Source organism: Pteropus medius, unplaced genomic scaffold (genome assembly GCF_902729225.1).
Source record: "Pteropus medius unplaced genomic scaffold, Ma_sr-lr_union100, whole genome shotgun sequence".
NCBI lineage: Eukaryota > Metazoa > Chordata > Mammalia > Chiroptera > Pteropodidae > Pteropus > Pteropus medius.
The window spans coordinates 2,506,971-2,514,815 of NW_024356333.1; the positions used below are offsets into that span (position 1 = coordinate 2,506,971).

Consider the following 7,845-nt stretch of genomic DNA (forward strand, 5'->3'; position numbering starts at 1 on the left):
TTTTTTTTTATAAAATAATCCTTTATATTATAAATGCATGTGCACTGTAGAAAAATGGAGAGGAAAAAAATAAAAAGAATAAGCTAAAAATAAGCCATAATTCCACTGCTCAGAGATAATCACTATTAACATTTTGGTTTATTATCTTTTTTAATGCATATACTCACGCATCAAAACAATTTTTAAACATATGTTGTTTTATAGCATGTTTCTGTCATTTAATATATACTGAATAGTCATTAAACAGTGTTAGAGAAATGAAAAGATTTATCTAAACAATGCTGAAATAATAATCCGTAATAGCAAAAAAACCTGAAAACAAATGCTCAGTAAGAGGGCATTAGTTAAATAACAGTGTACCCATGACTGAAAATTAATCTGTCATTTTTAATATTTTCTTAAACTAAATCCTTAGAAGTGGATTAGCTATTCCAAAGTACATACATATTTTATAAGCTTTTGTTACATATTTCGCTCAGAAAAATCATACTAAATTATACTCTTTCTAGCAACATATAAGTAGGCTCATTTTCCCACACCCTCCACCTTCAGAAGTGGCTTGTTTTTTTAAGGTGTACCAAAACTTTTAAAAACTATCTCATGGACTTGCTAGTACTGCTAGTGAAGCTGAATTTTTTTCATGTTTCTTGATCCTTCTTTCATAAACTATCTATAGTAAGAAAAGAAAATGTGCTTGTCAGTTACATATTTTTCTGTTTGCCATGTGCCTTTTAATTCTGTTTATGGCATTTTAACATATAGAATTTTAATTATTTTAAAGTAATCAAATGAATCATCTCTTTCACAATTCCTAATTTTGATGTTATGCTTAGAGAGGCTTTTCCCATCCTGAGATCATTTGTACTATCTTTTTGTTCTTAAATGTTTTTTTGAAAATATTTTAAAAACACAAAGTTCACTATCTTAAAAGTATAACCATTTTTACTACTTTAAATGTTTTCACCAATGCACACACCCTTTATGCACACATAAAATGGCTGTACACATTTCATACAATCTGTTTTCCAAGGCATTTTCTGAGACAGGCCATTTTAAAATCTGCAGAATGTTAAATCTGAACAGTCTTAAATGGTTTTAAAAGTTTCGCAGTCAACAATAGTCCCAAAGTTCCAGAATTGTTCATTTCTATGCCATCAGTGCCCAATTACTCTCCTTCCATGTCCACCAGTTACTAAAAGACCAAGAATAAGCTCATTCCTGGTAGTCCACCAAGTTCTGAATTCTGTCATAACTATCAATGATCAGATATCAATCCTTAGAGCATTTTCACTGTGATCTTTTCTCCCCTTCCACCCGCATAGAAATCCTACGCTTAGGAAGTGTCTGGTTGGAAGCTGGAGCTCTGGAATGCCTGTCCTGTAACTCAGGCTTTATCACCCACTAGGCTTCACCCGAACCACTCAAAGCCTGGCTTTCTTAACCTGTATCCCGTACGGTGGACTAAACAATAAGTACCTACACTTCATGGGGCTTGGTAAAGATTTTAAGTGGGAGGATGTTCATGAACAAAATAGGAATTAAATGAATGTTGTTGTGGGCAGTGTGTTAAGGCACCAGGGACAGATGCGTACCACACGGTCCCTACCCTAAAAGGGGTCCCTCTAGTGGGAGAAACGATGTCCAGTCAAAGAGTTAAGTGCTAGGACAGTGACCTAGCCAGGGATTCATGGGATCCCAGGGATGTCTCCCAGCCTGGGGTGAGAAAGAGAGGGTGGGGCGGGGAAAGGTGTCAGGGCCTGAAGCTGAGCCTTTCCTTTTTAAAGGAGCAGTCTATCTAGCCACAGCAAGGGGACAGTACTCTAGACAGAGGGGAAAGCATGAGGAAAAACAGAAGGGCAGCATGGGAAATTCTGGGAACTGGAGTGGAAGCAGGGAAGGGGTCTCTGCTTACTTGATCCAAGTTTCCCCAGAGAAGAAATTTAAATGAGTAACTCAGGCTTCACAACTCTGCTTCTCAAACATGAATAAGACTGAGCTTTATAGGACAGTTTTCAAATGCTGTTAATGTTAAAAGCTATGAAATAGCTATGGAATACACTGCTTTGAGGGCCTAAAGAAACCTTAAAGAGTCAACTAAAATTCATCTCATTTTACAAATGAGGAAATGGGGGCCCAGCAAAATAAGCTCAAACTAGATCCACGTTTTCCCCAAGCAAAATGTTCTATGCTTGAGCAAAAATGAAACACAGTTTTTAGAAGCCAGAAAATATCTGTGTGAATAAAAACTTTAAAAGACATTTAGTGCCATAATAATCTTGTTTGTGGTGCACATTAAATATATATTATAAACAGGGAGGTTAAAGTCCTTAGTAACAGAATAAAGTCAAGGTTTTATTTAAATTTACTCTTCATTTAATGTTCATAACTCGGTTTTGAAAAGCAAACACAAGAACATACCATGCTCAGAAACTACCAGGTATCAAAAAAGGCAAGGTAAACTTTGAATTGGTCCTTAAAAATGGCATACTCTTTTCTCCAGACATTATCTAAAAGGCAAGTTTGAAATTCATACCTCCAAAACATTTTATTCTAGACTGACTCAACTGCTGAGGGTAGAAAGCCCATGGCTTTGAGATCTTTCGAACGGCTGAAAGAGCAAAGAATATAAACACAAACACATTTCTAAGTATTTTGGGCCCTAACTTTTAATTTGAAGAAGGGCAAGTAACTCCTCAACCTAAAACACATTCATTTTAACTTCCCCTGCTTAAAGAAAGGCACACACACCATGCCTGCTGGGTAAACTGGGAGTGAACTGATACAAGGCCCTGAAGGACCCAAGAATGGCCCCTCCGGTAAGAGATGTCTCAGATCACAGTACCAACACTGGGTTTGCCTCATCTCTCCAAAAGGAAAGAGCTTTAACTTTCCATTTTAAAGGCAAGGTTGCAATACTAAACCTGGGGTGAAAGACCTCCATTTTTTTTTTTAAAATGTAAACCTTAAAGCTAGTTTTGAAGGAAAAAAAGCAAATTAAAGTTTCGCAATTTGTTTTCGTGGCACCTTCCTGGATTGCCATAACTAAACAAAGCCTGAGCATTTTTCTATTGGGGCCCTGTATTAGATATTGGAGTTAATAATAATTATAATAAAGCTTACATTCTTAACCAGCGTTAGTGCAGTGACCGTTTCCTGTGGCCAAAATCAAAAGAGATCAAACACCAGGTCAGAATTTTTCCAAAAGATGTACTCATTCAAAAAACAACGGAGGTACCCATGACCAAGTTCTATGCTACTGGGGCTGGGGATGCAAAAAAAAAGGATTATCCCCTCCTTTCAAGGAATTCATAGTCTGAAATGAATAGGAAATGAGGCTATACTGACAAGACAAAGATAACATTCAGTAAGAGGGAAAGGAGTCTAAGAGGCTGTAAGATCTAAGGAAACTGCAGAATCAGCTCAGGCAATTCATTTGTCCCTTGGTCCTCTTGATGATACATTACCTGATGGTATATTAGGAAATGCAGAGCATGCCTGCAAGGACCTGAGCTTGTGGCTGACACAGAGAGGGTGTATTTCATAAATTAGTGAAATCCTAGTATATCTAAAGATTTTTCCCTCCTCTTTGGCAAAATCGTTAAAAATGACACCAATGAGAAAAAAAGTTTTAACATTTTTAGAGAATTCAGCAGCCCCTCTCAAGCTCAATAAGCACTCCTGAAACCTCCCAAAATGGGTATGATAGTTAAAGCGAGCCAGTCTTGCATTTGCATGCTTCAGAATTTGAAATGCGATGCAACTGTGTCCAATTACCACAGAAAGCAACAGACAGAACTTCCAAGTAAAAAATTTTCTAATAGCCAAGAACCTTTTTAAACAAAAAAAATTTCATATTCAAATTTTTTCTAAACAGAATGACTGCTCTCTTGCTTTTTAAACATTCCCTCTTTTGCTACACAACCCAGAAACTCCAGGATTTCAGAAAATCAGGTAGACAGGGTGGCCACAAAAGGGAGTGTTAAAACTACACACACATCTGTGGAGTGTTAAGGTATGTTTAGGTCCTCCTAAAAGCTCAGAGCGTAAAGTAAAAGTGACTTTAGTTCCCTGTCACCTCCTAAATGCCTTTCAAAAACAGCGTGACCATTTACTCCACTCCTAGCTTGGGCTGTTTTAATGTCACCACGGGAAAGGCCATTACATAGGGCAAATAAATATCTAAGTTGACTGCATTCCGTATTTGCACACTAACCACCCCAACTACGAACTAAAAGCAACAACAGCCACCCAATGGGAAAAGAGAGTCCTATTTTTGGCAGAGGGCTCGCTAGAGAGAGAAAACCCTTAACTCTGGGGACTCGTCTACAGGAATACTTGTAAAGCATTTGCCTCTCTCTGGACCGTCATCACGTCTGCGGGACACAACGTTCCCCAGGTGGCAGAGAGGGCCCCCCGGCCGCGCGCAGGTTACCTGCTGGGTCAGTGCGCGCTCCCGGCGGGCGCAGGGTCGGGGGCGCGCCGAAGCCGCTGAGCGGGCCCGGTCCGACTCCCGGGCACCGGGGGGCTCCGTCGCGTCCCGCCGCCGCACTCGCATCCCTGCGCGCCTCCCCGGCCCGCTCCCCCAAGGGAGCGGAGCAAAACGGCGACTATTACCCAATAATAGCGACCTATACAGTCGCAACAATGCAAGCGGGGAAGAGGAAAGCAGCGAGGCCGCGGCTCCCCGGGCGCGCGATCGCACTACCTACTGGAGAGCACGAGTCCGGGCCGCTCCGGGGAGAAGCGCCCCCGAGGGGAAGGGGCACGAGGCCGGGCGCCCCGTGGGGGTCGCCGCACGAGGCGAGGCGCGCACGGCCGAAGTGCCCGGGGCCCAGCGCCGCGGCCCCAGCCCGGTCGCGGCTGGGAAAAAGGCCGGCGCCACAAGGCCGCCGCCTCCGGCGATGAATCGGGTTTTTTCCCAGTGCGTAGTCCAGGCCTGGCTGCCCCGAGCCCGCGTCCGGGGCCGCCGCCCGGCCAGGCCCGAGCCGGCCGCGGTGACTCAGGGCCGGCCCCGCTCGCTCTGCTCCGGCCCCTGGCGCCCTCTGCCCACGAGTCCCCCGGCCCCGCCGCCATTCCGCCAGCCGCGGCTCGGCGGCTCAGGCCTCGCCGGGTGCCTGGGCTCGGCCGCAGCGGCGCCAGTCACTGCGACACCGCGGCTCCGGGCCGGGCCTGCGCCGCCTCCCCTCAGCGCCGGCGCCGCGACACTCACCCGCATTTCCCTGGGGCCGAAAGGGCTCCGGCGACGTCTCCGCCTGGTCGCTGGGCCCGGGCCCCGGTGAAACCCCGTCCCGCCAAGGTCTGGCTGCGTCCCTCCGCCGCCGGGGCTGCCCCGCCTGGAGCTGCGTGCGACACGGCTCCCGCCTCCGCCTCCTCCCCTGCCGGCCCTCCTCCCGCCGCCCGCACCACGCAACCTCCGCCCTCTCGCCTTTCCTCCCCGGCTCCCGCCCTCCCGGCCTCGCCGGCTCCGGCGACCGCGGGGCAGAGGCTGCTGGGCAGGGCCGGAACGCACCGCCGGCGGCGTCCGGGCGCGAAGCCGGGGAACCGTCGCCATCGCCCCACCGGCCCGAGCGCGGAAGGGGCCCGGGAGCTGCCCGCCGCCGCCGCCGCCCCGGGCCCCCCGGCCCCGCCGAGGCCCGGCTCGCGTGAGTGATTCCTACCTGAAAGCCGGGGCCCCTTCCCCTGAACCCCGCGCCGCCCGGGGCCCGGCGCACCGGATCCTCCTCCAGGTTTTACAGCCTCCCTCGCCTACGGGCCTCCTCTAACGACCCGGCTTCCCGCCACTTCGGCCCCGACGAGGAGGGGTCACCAGCCTCTGGAGAAAGTGCCCACAACGCCCCGAAAGACAGGGTCTTCCACGTCCTCCTGCCCCTCTCCTGTGCGCGCACACACACTCTGAACCGACATGGAACACGACTGCAACTCCGCCCAATCAGCGCGCCTCCCCGGACCGGGACGACGCCCGCAGAGTCTCCCCGGCTGGCTGAGGAGACTGTCACAGACGGGCAGGTGGCCCTGAAAACCCGCCGCAGACCTCGGAGAGCCGTGTGGTCCACTCCCGCGGCCCTGTACACCTGCAGGCCTTAGCCATCGGCACCTGAAGCCTGAGTTTTTCTGAGCCGCTTTCTCCCTTAAAATCGGTTTTAAAGTGAAAAGTACGCTAGGCTTCCCGCTTCGAACTTTAACCAACTTTTTTTTTTGGCAAATATTGACAAAGAATCACTTTAGCATTAATCTTTGTAAAGACGAATCAAGGCCAGAATTTAACGATTTGCATATATGGTGGTATTGAGGAGTGACTAAAAAACTATTGTTTTCACGTGCAGTCTTAAGTAGTTAATTGCATTCATTTGAAATTTAACTGTCACAATTGGGTCCTTGCAATACTCTTTTTGGCTTGCTAAGATGACAAGGCTGGAGGAAGCATGGACTTGGAGGGGCTCCTGCTTTAATGCCATGGTTCAAAACATACCAGACAGTCCGCTAATTTCATGAACAAGTATGGAAGGATTCCCAATGAACCTACCTGGCAAAAAACCACGATGAATGTAACTTCTTGTTTTGCTTCAAATTAAAACAGCACACAGATTCCAGTACTCCCTTGGGGTAGAAGTCCTAGGCCCTGAGCAGAGGGCCGCCCCCAGCGACCATACTGCTTCCTGCGACACAAGGCTTCTCCTAGAAGACATACTCCACCAGTATATGTGGTTTTCTTATTGAAAGGTGGTCTTTTGTCAACATCTTTAGAGGTATCACATTTGTCTGCACTTGTTACTTAAGTATGTAATCTTAGTCTGTGCAAGAGTTTAAAATTATTGGTTTATATCCTCTACTTTTAATAACCTACTTAGAAGAAAATTTAGATGTATTTAACAACTTTTTTTATGGACACATGGTAAAACTGAAGGTAAAAATGGGCTTGTCCCTGTGGACAGTGTTTTCCATGTATGTGGCTTTTTTTTTTTTTTTTAACATCCTCATGTCTTCCCCTTCCTGGAACTTGTGCTTTCCTTAGACAACTTATCTCCATGTTCCCTAAGCTGTCTTCCCCAGTCTCATCATTCACCACAATCTCCTGGTCTGTGAGTTCCCACACCTGATACAAGAGCTGAGTGGGTCACTCTCCCCTTACCGTTTCTTCCACCCCCTATTTTTGATTAATGGAAGCAGCCCACTGATGCCACCCTCTCCACTTCTCACTGCCTCAATTCCTGGTTCTAAACTTCCTTCTATCCTTTACTCTCCACCTGTATGTGTTGTCATTCTTAGCACTTAGCCGATTCCACTGACTTTTATGCACCTCAAAGCCAGGCCACCTACTTTCTTTCCACTCTGAAACATCCTTCCTCCATCTTTCTCTCCCATCTCAGCATTTAAAATTAATGCTGATGCCCTTCTTCCAGGTGACCTACAGTTTGGAGGGATAATTAATTTGACAGATGTCAGAATCAAAATGCAAAATAGTCTCAGACTAGAATATTAGGCCAAAACCAATAAAATTAAAAAATATAACTTTACAAGTCCAAAATGATATAAAGTTCAAAAGCCAAGTTATAGGTTTAGGTAGACCTTGTTGTATTTATATTCAGACTCAAACTACTATCTTTTGCTCTAGTTAACTGTTAAATGGGGATAAAAAGATGTTTCCACTAAGTGAAGGTAATTCCTTTATAATTCCAGCATAATGTCTGAAACACAGTTTTCTTTCTTCCATCTTCCAAAAAGTGGAGGTCCACTGACTCCTCCAGTGCTGTTGATAACACATTTTCTAAGTCATACAGGCCTGAAAGCTCAAAATCCTGACCCACCAACCTTGCATCCCAGAGCTAGTCCCCATCGTAGAGAAAT

At 46.3% G+C, this 7,845-nt stretch overlaps 1 protein-coding gene across 2 annotated transcripts in view; it reads right to left on the bottom strand.

The window, feature by feature from the left end:
* Positions 1–5,932, bottom strand: part of CUL1 (cullin 1) — an 81,730-nt gene extending 75,798 nt beyond the window's left edge. The window contains exon 1 of one of the 2 annotated variants that reach the window (XM_039861209.1): positions 5,658–5,932. The gene's annotated coding sequence lies outside the window, so the exon portion shown is untranslated. Of the gene's footprint in view, positions 1–5,209; positions 5,343–5,657 lie in introns of those variants that run through there. The other variant, XM_039861208.1, reaches the window with a different exon arrangement.
* Between the last annotated feature and the right edge of the window lie 1,913 nt (positions 5,933–7,845).